This window comes from Meriones unguiculatus, chromosome 18 (genome assembly GCF_030254825.1).
Source record: "Meriones unguiculatus strain TT.TT164.6M chromosome 18, Bangor_MerUng_6.1, whole genome shotgun sequence".
NCBI classification, from domain to species: domain Eukaryota; kingdom Metazoa; phylum Chordata; class Mammalia; order Rodentia; family Muridae; genus Meriones; species Meriones unguiculatus.
Genome location: NC_083365.1, coordinates 75,904,651 through 75,928,190, shown reverse-complemented (window position 1 = coordinate 75,928,190; position 23,540 = coordinate 75,904,651). Strand labels below are relative to the sequence as shown.

At 40.0% G+C, this 23,540-nt stretch overlaps 1 protein-coding gene and 1 pseudogene across 3 annotated transcripts in view; one reads left to right on the top strand and one right to left on the bottom strand.

Moving 5' to 3' along the window:
• The window catches only part of LOC110563892 (large ribosomal subunit protein eL6-like), a 43,678-nt pseudogene extending 25,129 nt beyond the window's left edge, over positions 1-18,549 (top strand).
• Thsd7b (thrombospondin type 1 domain containing 7B) overlaps positions 1-23,540 on the bottom strand; it is an 844,758-nt gene that overhangs the window by 149,318 nt on the left and 671,900 nt on the right. The window lies entirely within an intron of this gene.

Below are 23,540 nucleotides of genomic sequence, written 5' to 3'. Positions count from 1 at the left end.
TGGAAAGGCTTCATGGGAGGAAAGGGTAGAGGAAAATTATGTAATAAAGTAGTTAAAAAATTTAAATCACCTGAATGATTTGAATTCAGTAGAAGTACCATCACAGAGGATCATATAGAGCAACCCATGTATAACACAAAATTGCTACTTCTAGGCTTGCTTCCTCTGAAACACTCTGCAGAGAGGTCAGCTAGTATGCAAAAGCGAAATGAGTGGAAGGATGGGCTCATATTGGTGACAAAACACAATGAAACATTGGGGAATTGTATATTTTGACCTCTTCAATAATATACTCCTAGCTAAACTGTCCATATAAAGGAAGATTCAAAGCATATTTGTGTGGCTGTAACGTAAGAAAGGACTCCATATAGCTTTCCTCATTTGCTGGGTGTGTATTCTATTACAAGTCCTTCGTGGCAGACAAGGACTGGATTCCAGTAAGAGGTAATTTCCTTAGATTGTGGACTCCTTTGCTTTTTGGAATGTGAATGCTCTTCAGCATTGATAATGAGATATATTTTCACGCATCAGTGGTACCTAATGCCTAAAGAGATGGATGTAGTGAGCTCTTGGTTCTGATCAAAGTAAGCTGGGACTAGGAGTAGGCCCCCCTCCAGAGCCATCTTTTTGTAGGAAATGTCGCAGTCCAAGGTAGGTCTAAATCTTAATTGCTTCTGCCACGCTGCTGATTTTACCTTTTCCCCTCTGTGCAATATTTTCAATTTCATACAACAGGCAAAAATTGGAAATTCTTTTAGAAGTGTATAATATGAAAACCTCACAAGACCTGAAAGATGCAAACTCAACATTGCAATGTAAAATGTCCATAATCTCTCCTGTGCAGTTACCAAGTTCTAGGCTCCAGATGAGGCTGGAAGGAGGCATGAAATGATGGACTTGGTGATATAGGATATGTCGTCACTGTGCTTCGTGGAAATACACTGATATGTTTAGCTAATGTGTGTGTAAATAAATGAATTCCAGACTCTCCGCTGTGATCTGTACCCATACCATTTTGTTTAGTTCTCATAGAAAGTCTCATCGGAATCAGGAGCACACTGGACTAGCACTTAGGCCACCACGTAATGAGACATCCAGATCGGATGATGAGCTGGTGGAGCTCAGAATGGTAGAGTGTGAGCATCACACACACAAGGCCCCGGGCTGGACCAGCAGCAGGATGGCAAAGGGCACAACAAGGGCAAGGCGGAAGGGCTCTCTAATACAGGCTTAAAGTGGAAACAAAATGAGAGAAACCAGAACCACAACAGGAGGAAGGGTTGCACTGGGGAGCAGTGGTGGCAGCGGTGGTTGTGGTGGTGGCGGTGGTTGTGGTGGTTGTGGTGGTGGTGGTGGTGGTTGTGGTGGTGATGGTGGTGGTGATGATTGTGGTGGTGGCGGTGGTGGCGGTGATTGTGGTGGTGATGGTGGTGGTGATTGTGGTGATTGTGGTGGAGGTGGTGATTGTGGTGATTGTGGTGGAGGTGGCGGTGGTGGTGGTGGTATTGTGTCATTGCTGATGATGCAAATTCTGACTACAATATGCTCAGGCTTTAGCCAGGGTGAAACTATCCATATCCATTTCCCTTTGTAACCAAAACGATACACCTTCATAATTTCTCAAGATTCTCCAGCATGGATGAGCCATTTCAATCCACACGTGATCTTGCAAACAGGAGGACTAGACAAGGTAGTAGAATGGGTATCTAGCAATGTCACCTGGAACTCACCGTTAACGTACACATAATTGGTCCCATTACTCTCATTAAAATTTTATCAGTTTTTCTGTCTCTGCTCATCTCAGATGTCCACACGTGCCCCTTTCCTCAGAGACCCCTAGCCTACTTCACAGTTCTTGGTAATTCTGGACAAGAGCTCAGAAACCTGTATCCCAGGCCTTCCCTGACAATCACTGTGAGAACCGTGGTTCCTCCACACCCACTCTCTTGTCAAGTTGTTTCTGTAGTGGGCGTGCTGACCCTCCTGTATCCTTGCCGTGTCTGCAGTCTGCCTCTGATCCTTCAAGGCTGGAACACAGGATCTCTGGAGGAAGTAAGGGTTCTTCTTTTCCTCGGCACGTGCGGCTCACTTTCATAAGGCTCTAGGAAACTTCATTTTCTGAATTTCATAAAGGTTATGAAAAAAGTCGTTCCTTCAGCACATGACACTCATCTTTCTTCTCTCTTATAACAGGTTAAAGTAATTACCTCTCCTTATTTTATCATTTCTGACTGCGGTGGTTTGAATGAGAGTGGCCCCACAGGGTCATATGTGTAAACCCTTCGTCTCTAGTTGGTTGCTGTTTGGGAAAGATTAGGATGTATAGCTTCACTGGAGGAAGTGTGTCACTGGGGTGGGCTTTGAGACTTCCCAAGACTTGCCTCCATATTCCAGGTGCTGGGATTACTGGCATGCACATGGCTTATGGTTTATGCAGTGTTAGAGATCAAACCTATTGCTTCATGCATGGTAGGCAACACTCTACCAAGTCAGATACATTTCCACCCCCTTGTTCCAAACTAGCTTGAGCAGATACTTAGGGCAGAGGCAGAGACCTAAAAGGAGAAGCTAATGTCATAGGGATATGTGGTTTTAAAAAGTTCAACTATCTGTATCCTGACATTGTATTCTCAATACATAAAATGACTGTATATTTCCTTTAAAAAGTTGTGAGATACACAGCTAAGAACTGTTAATCCAAATTTATTTCTCATGTGTAGCATCATATATAGAAAGTGGGTGAAGACTAGATAAATACATTTTAAATGAGTTAGAATAGAACACATGATAATCCCAGGTCTAATTTATTTTTAGATGAAAATCCTGAATGTACCAATGGAAATCACAGCAGCTACTAGCTGTCATACTATCATTTACTATTTGAATCATTTCTTTGTGCAGTCATCAGAGTGTGGGGCACAGGTCACTCTCAACTCTTGGTGTTCTGTCTTGTGAAAAAAAGTGTTAACTGCCACTGAGTTGAAGTTCTGTACAGGACGGCTAGTTTTTTCATCTTCATAAGAAATATACCTTTCAGAGTACAAGGATGAGGTTAGAATGCAGTTAGGAATTATGTTGATCTAGCAAAGCTTCATTAGTAGTTTTTCTTTTAAAATGCATGATTTCACTAGCACCAGGTAGCTGGCTAGGATTCTATTACAGGCATGACTTCCCTCCAGTTGAGTGAGCTTGAAGTCCAGTTTGATAGCTGTTGGTCCCCAGCCAGATGAGTTCAGGCTGCCTTTTCGTGCAGGTCATTGCTGTGGCTCAGAGACGTCAAAGATTAGCATGACTCTCGAGTCTGCCTTGCCTTGGCGCTTACACAGCACTTCTGGTACATTGAGAGCTGGACAGCAGGAAGGGAGGATCCAGGTACACACAGCTAGCCCAAACCTTCCAGTGTCATGTCAGAGTGTGCAATGTCTCCCAGGCTTCTCTCAACACCAAAGAGGTAACCAAAGGCAAGAGCAAAACTTATATTACTTTCAGACACACACACACACACACACACACACACACACACACACACACACACAATTTAGGTAAATATAAGATGACATGTTTTTTTTTTTTTGAGGTTTTATCAGCATTCTTACTTTGGTTTCTCCCTCCCACCTTCTTTTCCTTCTGTGCTTCCTCCCTTCCCATTTCCCAATTAGAGTGCCTTCTCCATCTATCCAATTTCCTCTTGATATCACCTGTATCCTGTTGTTCTTCTCTTTAGCTCCCCACCACACCCCATGCTCTCTTTTTACTTTGCTGGTTTCTGTGGTTACATGTTACATGCCCACATAGGATGATTTGGTGGGAGGAAGCACAGATGAGAGGAAAAAATAGATGCAGAACTAGGTAGAGTTCTCACAACCACAAATGGCTGAGAAACAGTTAAATAAATGTTCAACATTGTTCACCATCAGACAAATTCAAATTAAAACTACTTTAATATTTCATCTTACTTTAATCACAATAGCCAAGTTTAATAAAACAATGACAGTTTGTGATGGCTGGGATGTGGAGTAAGGGGGTACTCATCCAGTCCTTGGGGAAATGAAAATGCGTACAGCCACTATGGAAATCAGTGTGGTGGTTTGTTGGGAAGCTGGGAGTAGATCTATTTCAAGAGCCAGCTACATATAGCTGGGCATATAGCCTAAGAATTCTACATCTTACTACAGAGAGACTTATTGCTGCTCTATTTATAATAGCCAGAAACTGTAAGCAGCCTAGATGCTCATAAGGCATGATTGGAAAAGAAAAAAAGTGGTAAATTTATACAATAAAATATTATTCAGCTGCTGAGGAAAATGAAATTATAAAATTTGTTGGTGAATAGATGAACCTAGAAAAAAATCTTAATGAAAGCAACCTAAGCATAAAACGACAGATACTGTATGTTTTCTCTTATATGCAGATGATAGATGTTAAGCTTTCAATATGAGTGCTGCAATCTGAATACCCACAGAGGTTAGGTACATAGTAAGAAATGAGAGGGGAGTGGAAGATCTCTCAAGGAAGGGCAAGTAGAGTATACTTTTTATAGAGACACAAAGGGGGACCTGCAATTGGAGGATTAAATAGGAATTAAATAGGAATGGGAGAGAAGGGCAAATGAGGAAATCTGGGGAGAGACACTAACATGACGGGCATCCCCCAAATCACATGGAAACCTTTAAAAGCTTTCCAAAGTCTATACACATACGAAAGGAATCTAAATGGAGTCACTAAATGGTAGGGACACGCTGCCCTAACTAGACATTCAATGCCACGGAGCTAAACCCTGCCGTGTGAGGAAGAATTGTATCTTGTCGAGTCATGGGCAAAAGGGAAAAACATTTTGGAAACCCCCAAATATCCCAGCCTATTACCAAGCTGTTTGGTAACTCATAGCCTGATAGCTAGGCCCTGTTAGTGAAGACACACTTGCTTATGCCCTCAAACATGCAGAAGTCAAGGTGATGCCTAACTAGAAGCTTCACCCCTACTGAATAGTGTTCTGTTACTGGAAGTTATTCTGAATGATACTGGAGGCAAAAAGTGATCCTCAATATCACTCAGCTACAAACCTGGTACCTAGAAAAAAAACTACAACAGTGACCTGTCTACAAGATATCCTGGTGCACCAGTTGCACAAGTGTTAGAGACGCAACCAACCACAGTTAATTGGATTTAGAGGTCACTCCATGAGGTATAATCCATACCTGATACTGTTAATGTGTCCAGGAACCCAAGACTGTATAGATCATGGGACTAGGAAAAAGCCTAATACTGTTACTCTGCTAAAGAAACATAGCACCAAAGTGATTCTGGATGACACACTGCGATACATATGCCTTTCTCAACCCTCATTAGAAAAGCTTCTTCTTGCAGTAGATGGCAATTAACACAGGGGCCCAGAACAGACAATGTGCTGAATGTGAGAGATTTTGGAGCACTCATTCCCAAACGGGATTTTGTTCATCATATACATGTAAAATGAGGCAGAAAGTTTGTCAGAGTGAATGGTAATGAATGACCACAAAGAAACAGTGTCTTCCGGACATCACAGGACTGATGCACAGGTGAACTCACAGTGACCGTGGTAATGTACGTACGACCTGCACTGGTTCAAGCCAGACAGGGCTCCAGACCCGAGAGGGGGATGTGGATAAGGAGAGCCTCACTCCAAACCAAGAAGCCATCTACAGATTGCTACCTTCTGACAAAGGGAAAACTAGTTTCTTGAGTGGAGTCTCCATCCAACCACTCCCGATGGCCAGGAGTACTTGGCCGATGAAACAAACTCAATGGTACTTTTGCTTCATTTGGGGAGAGTGTTTGTCTTTCTTACTGGTCTTTTCTTTCTTTATTTTGATTTTTGCTTTTATGCTTATGTGCACTATTAGGCTTCTATTTCTTTTTATTTTGTTTCTTGTTTTTTTGTTATTGAAAAAGAAATAAAAAGAACATGTACTTGAGTGTTTAACGAAGGTCAAGATATATTATATAGAAAACACTGCTTTCAGTTTAAAAACTAAGAACTTTGGTTGAAAGTTTGTTGAAGCCAAAATATTTAAAAGTTGTTTTACTATAAATGTTAACCAGCAGATTTTCATTTCTTTTCCAAACAGGAGCCTAATGCAAGAGCTACTGCGGGGCGACGGTGTGGGGGAGGGTGGTGTGCACAGAGCTTCACTCCCGTGAATGCTTTAGAAGACATGGAACCATTATTCTGCAAGTCTTTAGCTATATTACATTTTGAGTGCTTGTTAGCATGTATTTGTGGTATTTATTGATCTACTTTGCAATTGTAATCATTTGAAAATTATGACTATTCTTTGAAGAATGACTATTTCTCTGAGAAAAGCCCATACAACAATCTGATACTCCGCCCGCCATTTCCGATGATCTGCTGACCCCGCTGAACTAAGGAGCAGGTCAACTGAAACTGCCTGGCTGAAAGCTCTGGAGGAATTTCTGTATTCCTGGGCCAGACTTGCTGTGGGCACAAAACATCGCCTGCATAAAAGATGATCTGTATGAAAAAAATTAATGAGAAGTCAAACTCTATGAAAAGAAATTAAAATCCATTTTGTGCATGCCCCTACTCACTGGGTATTTACAACATAATGATCACTTAAGCATCCTTCCAATGACATGAGTTTGTTACTGAATAAATAAATCAGAAACTTGTGCTGTCAGTAGAGATCAAACATTGCCATGTTTCCTAAACAGCATGGTTTAAGAAGAGAAATTACTGATACGGCTGTAATTACAATGGATAACTTGAAGCTTGCCAGGGAGAGAAACCTCGACTAAGAACTCTAGGCAACCAAGGAGAACTGGGAATGGGACAGGTGACCTGCCCCAGGGAGAGCACACAAACTGGTTGTCCAGTGCCAAATGATTAGCCATGAAAATATATATACAAGAAGCATTGCATGGACGTAACAGGTTCATTTAGGAATGCACATGTATATAGATATCCATGTAAGCACACAATAGCAATTAGTAAAAAAAACGAGGCCATGAATTTGAAGAAGAATGGGGAGGGACTTATGGGAGGGTTTGAAAAAAGGAAAAGGATGGGAGAAAATCTGTAATCAAATTATAACCTCAAAAAAAAAATAAAACAAAACCCTTACACATAATAAAAAAACTAGCCATGTATTTGGAAGTGTGAAAAAGAAACACATGAGAGAGAGAGAATAACATCAGAAGTGAGAGATGCGTGGGGCTGGAAACCCTGACTAGCACGGTTGTATTTAGCTTTGAAACATAGAAAGTACTAGACTAGCCAAACTGGACAGTGCCTTAATCTCATCATTAGGAGAGCAGCTTCAGGGCTGTCTCTTTCCCCCTCTCCTACCGGAGATTTCGGGAATGTTGTCTTATAGCACTAGGTCTGGAACCCACACATGTACATAACCTGTAGAAATGAGAAGGTTTATGGGCTAAATTTCAACATCTCTGATACCTTTTAGATATTTTCTTTCTTTGGTACATATCTACTTGTATAATTTTTTAAAAAATAGCTCACATTACAACTCCTCATTCTAATTTTTCTTGTAATTTGTGCTTTTGTTCTGGAGTATATGATATTTTAAAGTAAGAATAAAATGGTGAAGACAAATAAGTGAGTCTGAATTAAAGTGTGATTTGGCAGGCACATTTTATTTTTTAATATGTAAAAAAATTACCTAAGATATTTGTGAAAAAAAAATGGTTTCTAAATGAATGTAGGCGTATCACCATAGGGAGAAGTATGATTTGCCTGTTAGCTTTGGCAGATCTCCGCATTTAAATGCTGGGAGGTGTATATTTTCTTCTAGTACTGCTATCAGAGACACTTGGAGCAGAACTACTTTTGTGAAGAATGATATGAATGGTTCCTTTTAACTACACAACCGCGCACAGCTGGAGCATGTAGACAAATGCTTCACCAATCACTGAGTGGGTTAGGAGAGATGAGGTTTGGGTATGGTAAATTACCAACAAGTCATTCTACAGTGTCTCCCAAGACAACCCTTAGAGTGATGGAGGTTTTCACTTGGAGATGGTTTTCTACACGCAGAGAAGAATCAAACTGGTCTAAATTCTTTTGGATTCTGGAGTTGCTCTGGGCGAATAATACCTGCTGTGACTCAAGAAAGTAAAAATCTACTTTTTTTTGTAACCAATATCAGCAAAGAACAGAGTGGTTCTGCTGAACAGAGGCTAAGGGCACATTGCTGCATTGCCTAGTGGTAGCAAACATTAAACCTATATTTATGCCTGGAGAATCACATCATTTGTAATAGTGTATTCAGTGAAGTTATTAAGATTTTGTTCTAGATAATACTAAATATAAAATAAAAATTCAGTAGGATAAGAAATGTCATTATAAGTATATGATACATAGCTCAATGCCAGAAACTCCAACACACAGGAACAGAAAATTAAATAAGGAATAGCATTATAGTAAGCAATGAGTGATAAAAGATCCCCTGGTTTTTTTCTAAGTGCAAAAATAATCTGTCCTGTGGTTTGGGATAGAAATGACACGGTCAACATTCTTGGATAAGGCAACTCAACAAGGAATATTAATGCACAAGTTCAGAGAATGGAGAGATGGAGCCGAATGAGAATACAACAGATTGCATTGTTTATGAGAAAGTAAGTTGGATGGAATTCTAGATTATAGAGGGAAGAGTGTCCACAGAGGCATATCACCAGGCCATGAAAGGTCGTAGTTGCAACTGTAAAAACAGTGCACATCCTCTTGTTACAATAATTTTGCAGCTACAAAACTTGTTTTGTCAATAAAATATACCTTAAGAAGTTGAAAGATACAAGTTGAATATTAGTATAAAACATAGCTTAAGAAGTTGAAAGTAAATGCAAGATAACAATATTCAGGGAGGCAAGGGGTATTTGGTAGGGATGGTGGGATGGTGTTTAATAAATACTTTTCTAAGGAAAGTTAGGTTAGCATTCTGCTTCTGCTTGCTAGCCTAGATCTTTAAGCATCCAGAAAAACAAGGACATGGACTCTCAGCCCAGAACATGTATTGTGAGAGCCCAGGTTCATTTTGGATCAGATATAGTATTTCAAGTAAATACTATACTCATTTTGTTTCTTTTGAAATTGATTCGCAGAAATAAAGACATTTGAAGGGAAGATGCCAGTAAAAGTAAATTTGTGTTCCAAAGAATATTTAGTAGTTGCTTTCTGAGTTTGCCTATATCTCGTTGATCTTTCTCTGTGGTATCATAGGGTACAAAAATGATAATGTTAAGGAAATTCTAGGTGTGCAATCATCATAGAGTATGAAAACTGTTCAGCTCAACAAACTTCATTCTATTTAATAATGCTGTGAAGAAGACTAATAAATTTTAATCTATTTCCAAGAGCAAAGATTAAATTAGTAACTTCGTGTTAACCACAGCTTAAAATTTAATAATGAAGGGTCTGCATGCATCTTTGTGTAATTAAGAGTCAGGAAGACTGACTTCTGTTGAGAAAATGATATACCATTGTTTATTTATTAGTTATATTTTATATTCAAAACTTAGTGTATCAATTATTATAATTAGTCAGATGATTCCATCTAAAATAGGTAAAGTACTATGAAATGCAATGTTTTAAGCTGGGATATATTAACAGGATCATTTTCAAATAATGTGGAAGGCAAAATATCCTCTGGGGAGCAGCTACCTGTCCCCAAGAGTTGCTATAGTTTTTATTAAAAAGCATCTGATCAAAATGAAAGAATAAAAAGCTAAAGACAGAACATCAACCACTTCTATTACGTAACTATTTCTTAGATGTTTAAGTCTGTTACTATCTTAGCTCACATCTGTATGGCTTTGTTTCTCTCCAATCCATAAAGCAAGAGGAAATATAGCAGTCAGAACTCTGTGCTGACCTTCACCACCAGCCACTCTTTTATTTGGAGATGATATTGGTTTTTAATTGTGGTGGAAGCTGTGGATTCCGAGCGCCCACACTCATTTACTGTTCTGGTGTGTGAGGTGGCACTAGGCAGGGAGGAGCTTAGCAGACAGTCATGCCATGTTTTATTAGCCTTGGGATCTTCTCTGATTACATATAATAAAGTTAATCTCTTGCTGACATTTAACTTGCCTCTTTTGTGGCCAAAATAATAAGATTCTCTCTATAAGCAGATAGAGAAAGCAATTGTTAAAACTGTAAAGGAAAAGAAGAAACTTCAGTAAATTTAGTACCCAACTTCATATAAACCTCTTGGAGAATAACAATGAAGATTCATGCATTAAGTATGAATGGCATCTGAGAGCAACCAAAGAATTTCTGTCTGAAAGTATCTTACTTAGCTTACTGCCAAAGTATATGACATTGTGCCCCATTTTGAGTGCCAATTTCCTGTGGCATTTAAGGACTTCTAGTCATATAACCTGCTTGGGCTATTTCACATAGCTCATCTAATTGGGTCCTGGTCAGTCTTGAAACATAACCTCTGTTAACGTTTATGTAGAGGAGGAAACTGAGAAATGAGGGGGATCAGGATGGTAATACATGGCTTTAGCTCTTTCCATTAAGCCCTTCTACATTCCTCATTACTAACTTGGAATTCAAACTATTTCTTTTAGAAGCACATTATCCCAATCAGGCAAATATGCGATGCTAAAAGCTGCATATACAATGCTGTGACATGTTGGTTCAGAGGCTTTTCCTCCAGAGGTGAGTGGTTGATGACAGTGCAGGTGAGGAGGGGGACAGGCCTAATTAGGACAGCAGTGTTAAGAAGTCCCCTGCAGGCAGGAATCCGGAACTCTGGAAAACAAATCTAAGATAGAAAGACAGGGATGGTTTCCCAACTTAAGCTTTATCATCTTGCTGTTAGCTGGCTCTCATTAACTGAGTTTGGAATTTGTTCTGAAATAAGCAATAAGCATAAATGAAGTCCCTCTTCATTGGCTCTGTAACAACCAGTAGATGCATATATCCTGAAGCAGCTGAGGAGGAGTTGGGGTTAAACGTGATGGATAGAGTTAGAAGTGGAGCTAATCAAGAAATTGCTCTCTCCCTTATTGAGATGCAAAGATCAGCTTGAACAAAGACTAGATTAGAAGTAATGTGCCTTTAAAAAGAGAGCGGGTTTTGCAAATCTCAAACTCATCACTGATTGCTTAATAAAGTCGAGTAATAATCAAGGCTCGCAGGATACTAGAAACTTGTATATTATCTTCTGGGAACAACTTAATTCACTTCCTCCTTTCCTTCAGTTAATAGTAAAGTTGGGAATGCATAAATCTACTAATAAATGAGAATATAGTTTCACTCAGTGTATCACAATCTTAGCCTTCACATGACCTTATGTCCAACAGCAGCGTATCCTATCCTCTGGGAGCCTTTGACTGTTGGTCATAGTGAGCTTTAGCTCTTCACCTGACACAAATGTTGAGTCACCTTGGAAGAGGTAACCTCAACTAAAGCATTGGGTATGTCTATTAGGTATTTTTAAATTGCTAATTGATTATGGAGGTCTGCTGTGAGTGGCCCCACCCCAGGAAGGTGGTACTTGGTGGTATAAGAAAGCAGGCTGAGCAGGCCAGCGCGAACAACTAGCATGTAGTCGCTGCTTCTGTCTCTGCTACACAGTCTTTGCTTTGTGTCTCCTGGTGGTGAGCTACGGGCCAGATGTTTATTTCCTGTAAATCCCGTTTATTTTTTCCACTAGCAGCTGTTGCTCATTATTTCATCATTGTAACTGAAAAGCAAATTAGAACAGAAACTGACCCTAGCATCTTGCTGTGGTGGACCTGACCGGACCACCTTGTTTTGGGAGAGCACTATGCACGTGTCTGGACTTTTGGAAAATAAAACTATTCAATACTCAGAGCTTTATAAGCTCTTACAGGAACCTAGAAGATAAGAGTGCCGGGAGAAATCAAACAATAAAGGCCTGGTTTATGAAGGTTCATATGGAAACAAATACTCTGTGTGATATTTTGAATTGAGAGTCTGTGGTTTCTGGTTAGCTGGGGCTGAATACCCAGCTATAATTAGTAAGAGACCAGAACAACTGAACTGAAACTTTGCTTTACTGGGGCAATGGAAGCTAGTTTGCTACTGCCGAAAATCAGCTCATTAATAAGAGGTCAGAATCATCAAGTCAAACTTTCCTGAGAACTATTTCTTCAGGGTTAGCACATAGAAGCTGTGGTTCAAAGGCCCAGGCTGCATTTCAAGCTAGAGGATGAGCCTGGCAACAAGGTTGCCTCACATGACACTTGTTTTAAAGGCATGAAGGGGCCATGGAGGGTATCCAGCAAGTGGTACTGTGTTTCACAGTCAGTCTCCCGAAGGGAGAACAGGAAAGACACTGATGAAGCTGAAGCCTCAGCTGCAGTATTGAAGATTAAGTTCCCATCCTAAGTTCCCAGAGTAGTGAAGATTCTGGGAGCTTAGGATGTCCAGAAAGGACAGAGGCAGGCATGGTATGTAGCTGCTCTGAGCATTTGAGACAGGCTATCTGTGCTGCAGATGACTGAGCTAGAGAGGTAGGGCTGCCTGAGCCCTTTGGAGCCCAGATGGTCATAAGTGAGTTCCTCATGCCAGACATTGAATTGTATTTACTACTGGACTTGTATTTTGCTTTGCTTTGTTTGTAACTTTGCTTTAATTCTTCTTTATAATAACAAAATATGTTGTTTATTTGGGACTTTATAGGAGTTCACAGATAAGAAACTTTCAATTTTTTAAAAATATTTATTTATTTATACAATGTTCTTTCTCCATGTGTGCCTGTACACCAGAAGAGGGCTCCAGATAATGCTACAAATGGTTTTGAGCCACCACCATGTTGTTTCTGGGAATTGAACTCAGGACCTTTGGAAAAACAGCCAGTGTGCTCTTAGCTTCTGAGCCATCTCTTCGGATTTTTAAAGAAAACTTGGACATTTAGAGTGTAGAAAATTTAGAGGCCATAGAACTGTTACAGTTGAAGTGCATTTTATATTGTGACATTAATACGAGATTTTTGGCAATAAACAACAAAAGAAAAGTTATGGCTTAACTGGGATATGTTTGTCTATCAAAGGTGACAAAAGATAAGATGTCATAATTAGCTTTAGCTATCAACTTGTCATAAACCTAGAGCCACCATCAAAAAGGGACCTCAACTGAAGAATTCCCTTAATTATATAGGCCTATATACATGACTATGAGGCATTTTCTTGATTTATTATTTATTTATTTGTTTGTTTGTTTGTTTTACATCTGGGTCATAGTCCCCTCCCTCCTCTCCTCCTGGTCCCACCCTCCTTCCTTGTTGCCCCTACCCCACCTCTCCTACTCACAGAGAAGAGGAGCCTCTCTCCTACCCACCCATCCCAGAATATCAAGTTGCATCATGACTAGGCATACCCTCCTCCCCTGTCACCTGACACAGTAGCCCCGCCATGGGAAAGTGATGAAAAAGCAGGCAACCAAGTCTATGGCAGAGCCAGCTAGCCCCCATTCCCCTTCTTAGGGAACACATATGAGGACCAAGCTACCCATTGGCTACATCTGTGTAGGAGGCCTATGTCCGTGCCCATGCATGGCCCTTAGTTAGTTCCTTAATCTCCACAGGCCACCCCTGGCCCTGGTTAGTTGGCTCTGTTGGTCTTCTTGTGGAGCTCCTGTCTCCTTTGAGTCCCTTTATCCTTCCTCCCACTCTTCCACAAGACTCCCTGTGCTCCACCAAATGTTTGGTGGTGGGTCTCTCATCAGCAGTTGGGCAGAGCATCTCAGAAGACAGCTATGCTCAGCACTGGTCTGCAAGCATAGCAGAGTATCGTTAATAGTGTCAGGGGTTGGCTGTCTTCCATGATGTGGGTCTCAGGTTGGGCCAGGCATTGGTTGCGCATTCCCTCAATCTCTGCTTTATTTTTGTCCCTGCACATCTTGTAAATAGGATAAAATTTGGGTCAAAGATTTTGTGAGTGGGTTGCTGTTCCCCTTCCTCCACTAGGAATCATATCTAGTTAGTCTATTTAGGGTGGCCTCTTCAATCTCCATGACCCATGCTACTAGGAATTTCAGTTAGAGTGACCCTCCTATCCTCCTAGGAGCCTACCCTGTCATAGGTCTTAAGCTTGTCACAGAGAAGTCCCAGCCCAAGGTTTCTCTTCTCTCTGCAAGCCCTCTGTCCTCCTGCCCCCACCCTCTCTAGGTCTGATAGTGACCTTCACTTTTCTCCATGTTCCCTCTCTTACCCTGTTTCCTCTCTTCAATCACGTCTCCTGTCTATTCTATTTCCCCTTCTGAGTGAGATTTAAGTATCCTCCTTCAGGTCCTCCTTGTTACTTCTCTCCTTTGGGTCTGTGAATTGTAGTGTTTATCCTGTACTACATGGCTAAAATTCACTTATAAGTGAGAACATACCATATGTGTGTTTTTCTGGGTCTGAGTTACCTCACTGAGAATGATACTTTTTAATTCTATCCATTTGCCTGCAATTTCATGGTGTCCTAATTGATGTATAAATGTCTAGAACACAGAGCAGTACCATTACTGGACTGAAAGGGAGCTGAGCAAGCTAGAGGAAGGCAGCCAATAAGCAGCTTACCTCCATGATCTCTGCTTTAGTTTCTCTTCCAAATTTCTGCTTCAGTTCTGCCTTTATTTGATGAGCCAAGTAAACCCTTTCCTCATGTAAGCTGCTTTTGGGCAGGGTTTCATCATAGCAACAGATAGCCAGTTACACTACCAGCCATCACGCAAATCTGTATCACACAATAGGAAAGTAATAGTTTATATACTTAAAAAGAAAAGAATAAAAAGCAATGATTTTATACATTGTCCGACATCATCTATAAACAACTGAGCATTTAACATTTCATGTATCTCCCCTGGACTCTGTTACATGAGTCCAAATCAACAGGAAACATGGGAAACAGGAAAAGATTTTCTAAAAGGTAGCCATGCCTGTAATTATTGATAGTTTTCCATAATTAATTCGCAAAGAAAAATGAACATTTTTTTTCTCACTCCTGACTTTCCCTCCTCATAAACCTGACTAGGGAGGGGAAATAGCTATTTCTTTTATGCATATTTATGAAGTTAGACAGGGGAGGGATGAATGATTCAACTATGCAAACTCTTGCTTTGTTGAGAAATTCTGTATTGTGCATAAGATGTATTAAAATTTGAAAATGGCCTACTTTCTGGAACATAAATCTCTGTAATGATTTGGATCTATGCATCTCAAACCTAAACATAAAAGGCCTGTGGTTGCTTGGATGGTCCTCCATATTTGGCAATAAACAACAAAAGAAAAGTTGTGGCTTAACTGTGATGTTTGTCTGTCAAAGGTGACAAAAGATGAGATGTCATAATTAGCTTTCGCTCTCAACTTGTCATAAACCTAGAGACCAAATATGGTCCTCCATATTTGGGGGCATTTCAATACTTGGTCCTCAGTTGGTGTGTTGTTCAGGCAGGTTTAGAAACTGTCACCTTGCTGGGAGAAGTATGCCAGTAGGACAAGGCTTCAAATGTCACACACCATTCTAAGATCATCCTCTCTGCTTCCTTCATAGATGTGAGCTCTCGGTTCGCTGTTCCTGCTGCTCTACTGCCTGCTGCTTTCTACCACACTTCCATGCAATGATGATCTCTTTGCCCCCTGGAATCATAAGCCCAAATAAACCCATTCTATAAGTTTCCTTAATCATGGTGTTTTATCACCACAAAACCCAAAGTAGGGCCATAAGAATAAATCTGAAAAGCTGCACTAGTTGGCGGATTTGGGATTTAAGATTTTAAAGCGAACCATGCAGTGGCCGTCAATACAAAGGCAAATAAAGTTTTGAAAAAATTGTATTGGGATATTTAGTGCTTAGTTGAACAATTCAGAATATATTTGAAATATTTCCGTGTATAAGAATTACACCTGTAATTAAGAGAACATCACAAACATATGCCAACATAATTCTGTAGAAAAAAACTTGTAGGCCTCTAGACTATGTCTATTGTTCTTTGGGGATTCTCAGTCTCCAGCAGGAAAATCTCTTTATGTAGAGGATTAATATATTTATTACTTTCACTGAATGTTTCTGCTCACATCCTCTGTTGGACAAAATTTAGCTCTTTTTTGTTGGTTTCTCTTTATTCAATGTGACTTTTTAAAGAATTTTTATCTTTTAGTATTTTAAAAACAGGAATGAACAAATGAATGTAAGTCTAGTCATTGGAGTAAAAGTTAACAACAGAAATGTCATTTATACCTACTAAGAGAAGAAAACATCAGTTTTCTCCAGTGGAATGACTCTGGATATAGCACTCAATCGAGAGAAAATCTCATGTTCAGAATTAGTGACCTACAAATAATGGGCTCCATAGTTGTTTTGGGTGTGCTTTTATTTGTTTACATTTTGGTGTTTTTTTTTAAATTTTTGTTTCTGTTTTCCTTTTTGGGCGATATGGTATTTTCCTTTCTATGTTTTGGGCATTAGTTGCTGTACTGAGTTTTTGAGTTGTTTTTTGAGAAAGAACTTAAAGTTGGGATGGTAGGAATGAGGAGAAGATCTAGATTAGCTTGTAGAAGAGGAAGAATATAATCAAAATATATTTAAAATTTAAAGTTATTTTAAATAATAAAATAAAAGAGATGCATACAAAAAAGTAAATGGAAAAAGAGTGAAATAAAGGCAGGTAAGCCTAAGATAAATGATTGGTTCATTCTGAGTGGCTAAGATCAAAACTCAAATGACAACATATGCTGACGAGGATATGGAGAAAGAGGAACCCTCCTCAATTGCTGGTGGGAATGTAAACTTATACAACCATTTTGAAAACCAATCTGGTGCTTTCTCAGACAATTAGGAATAGTGCTTCCTCAAGAACCAGCTATACCACTCCTAGGCATATGTCCAAAAGAGGCTCAAGTACACATGCTCACCCATGTTCATAGCAGCTTTATTTGAAATAGCCAGAAGCTGGAAACAACCCAGATGTCCCTCAGTTGAGGAATGGGTGCAGAAATTGTGGTTCATAGGCTGCCTCTAATCCAGCTGTCTTATAGAAATGTCCCAGAGTGGCATGTTCTACAGTGGGCTGAGCTCTTCCTACATCATTAGTAAGCAACAGACATGCCCACGGGCCAATCTGCTGGAGGCAATTCCTCAACTGAAATTCTCTATTCCTACCCAGATCGTTTGACTGGAAAGATTAGCCATTAGACAAATAAAAGAAAAAATATATAACTTTAACTCATCTTATTTTCTAACATCAATAAAACATATTTTAATATAATTTTTATTTATTACAATTTATTCATTTGTATCCCAGCTGTAGCCCCCACCCTTGAACCCTCCCAGTCTTACTCTCCCTCCCGCCCTCAGCCCCTCCCAAGCCCCTTTCCCAGTCCACTGATAGGGGAGGTCCTCCTCCCCTTCCACGAAGATTATAAAATAAAAACATATATTAAAATTCATGGAACCTTCTTTCCTTTTCGCCCATATTCCTAATGTTAAGGGTGAAAAGCCAAGAAGCCTGACACAAAGGAGAAGAAATCTGCAGCCAAGAAGGCTGGCAGTGATGCTGCTGCTGCTGGTGCAGCCAAAAAATCTGCAGACTATCAAAGCAGATGCTGAGCCTGACGGCCAACTGTTGGGCAGAGTGAATGGAATTTTATGTAAGAAGTGGGAAACAGTAAGAGCTGGAGAGGACAGGAACTCCACAAGGAGAACAACAAAACAAAAAAAATTTGAACACAGGGAACTTCCCAGAGACTCATACTCCAACCAAGGACTATTCATGGAGATAACCTAGAACCCCTGCACAGATGTAGCCCATGGCAGTTCAGTGTCTGAGTGGGTTACATAGTAATGGGAACAGGGACTGCCTCTGACATAATCTGATTGGCCTGCTCTTTGATCACCTCCCGGACAGCAGTCTTACCAGGCCACAGAAGACGACAATGCAGCCATTCCTGATGTGATCTGATAGACTACGATCAGAAGGAAGGAGAGGAGGACCTCCCCTATCAGTGGACTTGGGGAGGGGCATGCGTGAAGAGGGAGGGAGGGTGGGATCGGGAGGGGAGGAGGGAGGGGCCTATGGGGGATACAAAATGAATAAAGTGTAATTAATAAAAGTTAAATAAAAAATTTTTAAAAAGTGGAAAAAAAAAAAAAAGCCCAAGAAAGCAAAGCCACGTGGCAGCCAAAACCTGTCCTGATTACAATGGGCAGGTACTCCTGATCTGCTAGGTATTCCGGAAAAGCCTTGTACAAAAGAAAATACTCAGCCTCAAAATCCCAAGTTGAATAGAAGAAGAAAAAGGAGAAGGTCGTTGCTGCTGTCACAAAACAGTGGTGACAAGGATGGTGGTACCCGGGTGGTGAAGCTTCGAAAACTGCCAGGTATGATCTTAGTGAAGACGTCCCTCAGAAGCTGCTGAGCCACGGCAAAAGCCCTTCAGTCTGCATGTGCGAAAGCTGCGTGTCAGCATCACTCCTGGGACCATCCTGATGGTCCTCACCAGGCGACACAGAGGAAGAGAATTACATAACAAAGGAAGCCATGGTAGCAAGCGAGTACTCCTTTTACACCACCAATAAGGTCTTTATTCCTGCTATCCAACTCCTCATATTGGTTGATATATTTGCATTGCTTCTCAGAGAAACTCAAATTATCATTGATTTCTCAGATGGATTTTTCTAGTGAATTACCATTGTTCTTGAGCTGTTCAAATGTTTCCACTATGTGATACTGCATAGCATTGAAAAGAAGGTTTCTCTATAGACTTTGCTATCCTTTTGATACACATGGCTAAAAGAAAGCCGATAGTGGAAGGAATGACTATCCCTTCAACTGTGGATGCTTTTGGGTGTGGTCAAGGACCCAGACAGGAAAGTACAAAAACATTTCATGTTGAGAATATATTTAGAACTTGCTTGTGCACATGCTCATGAATGGACCTCAGGAATAATGCTGGATTCTCATCAGAACCTCCTTTTTCTAACCATCATGACTAACCTGCACTAGATATACAGACCTCATCAGTGTGAAACATTTTCAACAATGCTTTTGAGTTAAATTTAATAAACACAGATACTAAAACTAAAGCCAAACTACTTATGGCCACCAAGTTTATAGACACCAAATAATGAAATGATTAAATGATTAACAGAATGATTAATTAAGCATTCTATTTGCTATGAGATTAGGTATTCCAACCTTTTCCCAAGATAAGTAACCACTTAAAGTTCTTTTTTTTACACAGAAGCTCAAATACATGATGGGGAAAATCTTTTCTCTTATAATTTATAGTCATTTCAAATTTAATTCTAGTTTGGTTTCGGGTTCTCCTCTTAGGACAAGACACCTGTGTGGCTGGTTAGTCTGTGCCAGGTTTACACAGAGTTACTGGGAAGACGAAGCCTTCATGAAACAATTGCCTCCATCGGATTAGCCTGTGAGCATTTCTGAGGAGCATTTTCTTGATTAATGACTGATGTGGAGGACCCAGCACAATGGGCATTGCCACTCCTGGGCAGGTGGTTCTGGGTTGAATACAAAAGGAGCCAGCCATGGGTAGCTAGCGAGTACTCAGTGTTCTGGGTCCTCTGCTTTAGTTCCTGCTTCAAGCTCCTTCCCCGGCTTGCCAAGATGTTAGACTAGAACCTCTAAATGAAATAAATCTTTTTCTCCTCTGAGTTGTTCTGGTCATGGTGTTAGTCACAGCAACAGAGAAGCCAACAGATATAAAAAAGAGCACCATCATCTGTATGAAATGGCCCACGCATGCCTTAGCTTCGCCTCAGAAAGGTGTTGGTTCTGGGCAACATACTAAGTTTATGAACCTATGTATGTGTGGAAGAAGCAGACATGATGAAAGATGGGAATCCTGAAGTGACATTTTCTGAGTCACCAGCACTCGCCCTCTAATGTCAAAATCATTCATTGAAAGTTCTGTATTTTAAAGGTAATGGATAAAATTACATGTAACTCCAGTCTTAAAGATTTCCTTCAATATTAATGGCTTACAATTCGATGTGCTTTTACTATAGATGCCCCATATATTCTTCTATATAAATAATACACATACAATCTGTTATATATAATGAATGTGATGGATATATATTATTTATATTATTAATATATATTATTTATACATTAAGTTTTACATATATAAATAGTTATGCACAAATCAGAATATTATAACTAGTTAATGGCACAATATAAATAATGTATGAAGTTTAAGTTATTGTATTTTAAAGCTCTGTCACTTGAAATGTTATACTTTTCCATTTCCACCTCAATCTGTCTAGTATTGGGCATTTTATTGCACTTCAAAATCTAAATACTCAACTATTGATTGGGATACTGCAGCCTAATTCCTTAAGGAAACCCAAACCAAGCATGCTACAACTAACTACAAGATCCTGCCCAACCCTCGAGGTAGTCTCTGTCCACTAATGGCTTTAACGCAGTAGCCACCCAAGGCTGAGAAATGATTCTTCCTTAGCACCTTCTGCCTCAAGTTCCAATCCATCAGTGAGGCCTGTAAATTCTGTGAAATCATTCTTTGTTATTAATATATTTTTATTTATTACAATTTATTTGCTTTGTATCTCAGCTGTAGCCCCACCCTCATCCCTTCCCAGTCAGTCTTGACTCTTGTCCTGTTCCTTGTTTTCTCCCTTTTCCAATGTCTATGCCATTTGTCTTTCTGAATGAGGATTGAGCATCTTACCCAGGGTCCTCCTTCTTAATTGGCTTGTTTAGGTGTACAGATTTTAGGATAAACATACTAATGTCTAATATCCACTTATAAGTGAGTATATACTGTGTGTGTCTTTCTGCTTCTGGGATACCTTGCTCAGGATGATCTTTTCTAGATCTCACCATTTACCTGCAAATTTCATGATTTCCTTGTTTTTAATTGCTGAGTAAATGTATCACAATTTCTGTATCAGGGGAGGAGGACCTCCCCTATCAGTGGACTGGGGGAGGGGCATGGGTGGTGAAGAGGGAGAGAGGGTGGGGTTGGGAGGGGTGAGGGAGGGGCTACATTTGGGTAACAAAGTGAATAAACTATAATTAATAATAAAATAAAATTTAAAAAAATAAAAATAATTATATAAAAATAATATACAAACAAACAAACAATCTTGAGGCTGTAAACTGCTCTTGACAACGGTCTATTCCCTATATGCACCAAGGCTTCTGGTCTTCATTTCTGTTTATTAGGCTCCTGCAAGCTCAGTTCATTATGTTAGTTCTATGAAATCTTCCCTAACTTCATTGAGTAGAGTTAGTTGCCCTGCCTTGGCATTTCCACAAGTCTTTCTACTGAATGGTTTAGCAAATAGACAGGAGTTAGAATTGTGGAACAGATGCTATAGATGTGTCTTGAGAGACAAGGTTAGCTCATGCTCACTTTTGAATGCTCCTGGCACCTTGACCAGCATCCTGAATCATTGGTGGGCGCTTCTGTTCCAGAACACTGGATCATTAAGGAGTAACAGACAGCTAAGGCTCTGAATATAAGCTCTCCTGCTATTTGTCCTATATTCGTGACTTCAGAGCTAGGCAACTTTCAGAGATACATAAGTATCTCTGAAATCACTTTTGTCACCTTTTAAGAAGGTTCATGACAATAGCTCCACTCCAAGGTATGACTCAAGAATTAAAACAAACAATAACTCGAAGTACCCTGGTCATTATCTCCAAGTTTTAATAATGTTATTATGCCACGTGGAACCGCCAGAAGAGCTGCCTAGTGTGATAAACACGCTCAGGGCTTGCCAGCGACAGACTTTCCCGCTGTCAATGCTTGCTGACAAGCGGCAGCCTGCAAGGTGGTGGCGCAGGCCTCTACAGGCGACCCTCCACATCCTCAGGACGCAAGCGTCACTGTTCTCTCTGATCCGGACCAAACTGAGAAGTTGGAACACCAACAGGGTAGAAAGTCGTGTCAAAATTGAATATAAATGGACAAGAAAAAAGGTAATAACCTTACTAAGGCCCACGCGCTGCCTGGGGGAAAGCGGGGTTACCTCTCAGGGGCTGCTGGGCCTCTCTGCTGAGAAAGCAGTTTTCAGAGAGCCAGTCATATTTAAGTGTGCTCGGGAAACCTCCAGGTCCAGGACTATACATCTGTGTTCCAAACTGTTTTCATGTACCATATGTGACGTCCCAATAGAGATTCTACAAACAAATACGTTTAGAGAAAACAGGATGCCCTGTCTCCCCTTGCCCTTGGAAGTGTACAGTATAGGAAAACAATAGTATATTAAAACATTAGTTTTAATGTTAGTATATTAACAAATTCTACAGTAGAGATGATGATCTTATAATATGGATATGTAAATACAAGGAATTCCCTCTGTGCTTCATAATACCACTCTCTGAGTAACCCATAAAATATACATTAAAGGTTGACTTAAATAATAACTATAATAATAATGATAATAACTGTCGGCAGCCAACAAATGGCTGGATGAACTAATGGCTACACTCCCACAGACTACCCTTTTAGAAATCCAAAGGAATCAGGTCATTCAGGTTTACAGGCATCATACCTAAGACACTTTTAGTGCAAGAAAGGTCTAGAAGGATCTGCTGTTTTACTGTTTAACTTACGTGATGTTTGAAACTGTTCATGTGTCACGGGTGGAGAAGTAAGGCAAAATGTAGCTCTCAAACCACATCCAGACCACTGTCTGTCTTACAAATAAAGTTTTATTGAAACAGAGCCATGCCCATCAGTTTTCTCATACTTAACAGCTGCTTTTGCAATACAGCAACAGAATTATGTATTCATGACAGTGAGTGTGTGGCAATACATAAATATTTCCTCACTGCTCCATTGCTGAATCACATTGGTAATCCTGAGTTTTAAGGTGGATTTATTATTATTATTGTTATTATTTTAAAAACAGAGACAGTTTTCTTGATTAGTCTTAGAGAAGATGTTAGCCATATTAATTCAGTCTGGGAAATGTCTAGCTAATAACCTTTGCTAATGCCAGGATAGATATTAAGGACTGTCACAGATAGAAAAGTGAAATGCTGAAAGCTGACATTTCCATGTGAGCTTGAAATCTGTGACAGGAAGTAAAACTCAGTGTCCTGACAGTTAACTAAAAGTTGTATGCACATGCCTGTTTGTAATTCTATAAAAACACACTCAAGACTGGATGATTTAGGAAACATTCTGAAGACTGACAAGTCCGAAACCGAAGTGCCAGATGGCCTGGCCCCGGTAAAGATAGCTGTTTTCTATATGACATCTTCAAGCCTGCTTCAAGTCATGATGTGTGTCTTCACATGTGATAGAGGGGTAGAAGGGGAACTTTTCCTTGAACTTCTATCCCTCTGTGAGGTACTAACCTATTCATGAGCACCCACTTTCTAAGGCACTCCACTTCCTGAAACTGATGTGGTGGGTATCAAGATTCAGCATAAATTTTGATGAAGTCGCAAGCCTTCAAAACTCAGCATGTAACCATTTTGATAACTTTAAAATTCTGGCTTGATTCTTAAAGCATTTAAAAGTTTTTCTTTTTTCCAAAAACCAACCAGAGACTTTCCTTGGCCCTTC